The sequence below is a fragment of the Arachis ipaensis genome, chromosome B9 (assembly GCF_059453495.1).
Source record: "Arachis ipaensis isolate K30076 ecotype BB chromosome B9, ASM5945349v1, whole genome shotgun sequence".
NCBI lineage: Eukaryota > Viridiplantae > Streptophyta > Magnoliopsida > Fabales > Fabaceae > Arachis > Arachis ipaensis.
This window is the reverse complement of record NC_142444.1, coordinates 91,504,792-91,509,170: the sequence shown is the minus strand read 5'-3', so window position 1 is coordinate 91,509,170 and position 4,379 is coordinate 91,504,792. Positions and strand designations below refer to the sequence as shown.

Below are 4,379 nucleotides of genomic sequence, written 5' to 3'. Positions count from 1 at the left end.
TTTACATATTTTTCGAAATTCCTTTTTTATTTATTATTGATTTTCAAAATCTTTTCCTTATTCTTACTTCATATTTTCGAAAATCTCACTAACATTTAATGTTTTAATTCAAAAATTTTCAAGTTGTTACTTGCCTATTAAGAAAATTTTCAATTTTAAATTTCAAAATCATATCTTTTAGTTTCTTATTAGTCAAGTAATCAAATTTAATTTCAAAAATCAAATCTTTTTAATTTCCTTTTCAAATCTTTTTCAAAATAAAATTTCAATCATATATTTTTCAAAATCAATTTCAAAATCTTTTCTAATTTCTTATCTTTTCAAAATTGATTTTCAAATCTTTTTCAATTAACCACCTAGCATTTTGTTTGATTTTAAAAATTTACTATTTCAATCATATATTTTTCAAAACCACCTAACTACTTTTCTCTCTCCAATTTTTGAAAATCACTAACCATTTTTTTCAAAAATCTTTTTAATTATTTAATTTATTTAGCTTTCAAATTTTATTTTATTTATCTTCTTAATTTTCGAATACTAACCAATAATTAAAATAAAAACAAAAATATTTTCCTTTTATTTTAATTTAAACTTCGAAATTCTCTCTCTCATCTCTTTCTATTTATTTATTTATCTACTAACACTCCTCTTCCACTCAAAATTCGAACCCCCTCTTCTTTACTGTGTTCGAATTTTTTTCTCCTTCTTCTATTCTTCTCTTCTTCTACTCACATAAAGGAATCTCTATACTGTGACATAGAGGATTCCTATTCTTTTCTGTTCTCTTCTTTTTCATATGAGCAGGAACAGGGACAAAGACATTCTTATTAAAGCTGATCCTGAACCTGAAAGGACTCTTAAGAGGAAACTAAGAGAAGCTAAAGCACAACCCTCTGGAGAGGACCTGACAGAAATTTTTGAAAAAGAAGGAGACCTGGCCGAACCAAATAACAACAATTCCAACAATACAAGGAAGATGCTAGGTGACTTCATTGCACCTTCTTCTGACTTCTGTGGAAGAAGCATCTCAATTCCTACCATTGGAGCAAAAAACTTTGAGCTTAAGCCTCAATTAGTTTCTCTGATGCAGAAGAATTGCAAGTTTCATGGACTTCCATTGAAAGATCCTCATCAGTTCTTAGCTGAATTCTTGCAAATTTGTGAAACTGTCAAGACCAATGGAGTTCATCCCAAGGTCTACAGGTTTATCCTCTTCCCTTTTGCTGTAAGAGACAGAGCTAGAACATGGTTGGATTCACAACCTACGGAAAGCCTGAACTCTTGGGAAAAGCTGGTCAGTGCTTTCCTGGCCAAATTCTTTCCACCTCAAAAGATGAGCAAGCTTAGAGTGGAAATCCAAACCTTCAGACAGAAGGAAGGTGAGTCCTTCTATGAAGCTTGGGAAAGATATAAGCAATTGATCAAAAGGTGTCCTACTGACATGCTTCTATAATGGTGCATCATATGCATATTCTATGATGGTCTATCTGAGTTGTCAAAAATGTCATTGGACCATTCTGCAGGAGGATCTCTTCATCTGAAAACCCCTGCAGAAGCTTTGGAACTCATTAAAATGGTTGCAAATAACCAGTTCATGTACACCTCTGAGAGGAGTCCTGTGAACAATAGGATGCCTCAGAAGAAGGGAGTTCTTGAAATTGATACTCTGAATGCCATATTGGCTCAGAACAAAATATTGACTCAGCAAGTCAATATGATTTCTCAGAGTCTGAATGTATTGTAAGCTACATCCAACAGTACTAAAGAAGCATCTTCTGAAGAAGAAGCTTATGATCCTGAGAACCCAGCAATAGAAGAGGTGAATTACATGGGAGAACCCTATGGAAACACCTATAATCCTTCATGGAGAAATCATCTAAATTTCTCATGGAAAGACCAACAGAGGCTTCAACAAGGCTTCAATAATAATGGTGGAAGAAATAGGTTTAGCAATAGCAAGCCTTTTTCATCATCTTCTCAGCAACAGACAGAGAACTCTGAATAGAGCTATTCTGGCCTGGCAACCATAGTCTCTGATCTATCCAAGACCACACTAAGTTTTATGAATGAAACAAGGTCCTCCATTAGAAATTTGGAGGCACAGGTGGGTCAGCTGAGTGAGAAGATTACTGAAACTCCTCCCGGTACTCTCCCAAGCAATACAGACGAAAATACCAAGAGAGAGTGCAAGGCCATAACCATGACCAACATGGCCGAACCTGGAGAGAGTGAGGAGGACGTGAGTCCCAGTGAGAAAAGCCTCATGGGACGTCCTTTGGACAGAAAGGAGTTTTCCTTTGAGGAACCAAAGGAATCTGAGGCTCATACAGAGACCATAGAGATTTCATTAAACTTTCTTCTTCCATTCATGAGCTCTGATGAATATTCTTCCTCTGAAGAGGATGAAGACATCACTAAAGAGCAAGTTGCTAAGTATCTAGGAGCAATCATGAAGCTGAATGCCAAGTTATTTAGTACTGAGACTTGGGAGGATGAACCCCCCTTGTTCACCAATGAACTGAGTGCCTTAATGAGGCAGACATTACCTCATAAGAAATCGGATCTCGAAAAATTCTTCATACCTTGTACCATAGGCACCATGACCTTTGAGAAGGCCTTGTGTGACCTGGGGTTAGGGATAAACCTCATGCCCCTCTCTGTAATGGAGAAACTGGGAAGCTTGGAGGTACAAGCTGCAAGAATCTCACTAGAGATGGCAGACAAATCCATGAGACAGGCTTATGGACTAGTAGAGGACGTGCTAGTGAAGGCTGAAAGCCTTTACATCCCTGCTGATTTCTTAATCCTAGACACTGGGAAGGATGAGGATGAATCCATCATCCTTGGCAGAGCCTTCCTAGCCACAGCAAAAGCTGTGATTGATGTTGACAGAGGAGAGTTGGTCCTTCAGTTAAATGAGGACTACCTTTTATTTAAGACTCAAGGTTCTCCTTTTGTAACCATGGATAGGTGATGCTAGGGCATTTTGGCCAGTTTCACTGACCTTTTCTTTACTGTTTTAGGGTAGTTTCATGCATTTTCTTAGGAAATAAGCAAGTTTTGGGTAGAATTTCACTTACATCTTGATTTAAGCATACATTGAGCACTTTACATGATTTCATGAGAATTTTGCATGAATTAGATGACAAATTGGATGATGCATGTCTCATGATGTGGATTAGAACTTTGATGCACTTTATTGCTTGATTTCATGAATCTATCTTTTCTCTTGATTTTACTAGAAAGCTTTCAATCTTCATCCAATTGGGTAGTTATCTTGGAAAAGAAGCTATTCATACTTGGATCTCTTCTGAACCTTGGAAGAGGAATGAAGAGATCATGCTAGAAATGCTTTCTCATGTTGGACCAAATTGGGTTTGGTTGGGTTTGGTGACTATAATCCTACCAATACTTGATTTGGGAATGCATGTGGTATAATCAGTGACCATACTTCATCTCTTCTCATGAGCAATTGACCAAGGAATTGGCTATTGATCAAGATTTGAGAGATTGAATTACCAAGGAATTGGAATTCGATCACTTAAGATTGCCAAGGAGATCAATGAATGCATTGATTGAGGAAGAAATAAAAATGAACTTGATCCGGAGAATGCAACATCTCCTAAGCCCAATGAATCCCCATTTCTGATCTTACCCATTCTCTTTAATTTCTGCAATTTACTTTCATGAGCATCTTCCCCATTCCCATTTACAATTCTGCAATTTACTTTCTGTCATTTACTTTTAGCTCTTTACTTCCAGTATTTACATTTTCTGCTATTTACTTTCCCCCCGTTTAATTTCCTGCAACTCTCAAACCAAATTTTGCTTCGCTCAACTAGAACATTCCTCTAATTAAAGTTGCTTGACCAATCAATCCCTGTGGGATTCGACCTCACTCTATTGTGAGTTTTTACTTGACGACAATTCGGTATACTTGCCGAAGGAAAATTGTTGAGAGACAAGTTTCCGTGCTATCAAGTTTATGGCGCCGTTGCCGGGGATTGATTTTGTATCAACAATGACTAAATTGGAGGATAACTAGATTGAGCATTTTTCTTTTGTTTGATTTAAATTTCTGTTTGAGTTGATTACTTTCAGTTTTAGTTATTTTCCTCCCTTCCCCCCTACTCCTTTTTCTTAGTTATTTACCAGTCAGTTCACTAACCCACTAACTGTTTGATATATTACATCACTCACACTAATAGCAATTTTAACAAGAGTACTTTCTGCATCTATTTCCTTGCTTGTGCCTTGTTGGTTGTATGACAGGGAGAAGAAGCAGGGCTTCAACTTCTTTTGATTCTGAACCTGAGAGGACCTTCCCTAGAATAAGGAGGGAAGCAAGAGGAAAGAGAGTAGTTGGTGCTGAGGAAGAG

General features: G+C 36.9%; 1 non-coding gene across 1 annotated transcript; it reads right to left on the bottom strand.

Annotated features, from left to right (window-relative positions):
- Positions 1–1,339: 1,339 nt before the first annotated feature.
- On the bottom strand, positions 1,340–1,447 carry LOC148545448 (small nucleolar RNA R71). Its single transcript, XR_015900418.1, has one exon. It is a non-coding gene; the product is annotated as a small nucleolar RNA R71 (small nucleolar RNA).
- Positions 1,448–4,379: the final 2,932 nt, after the last annotated feature.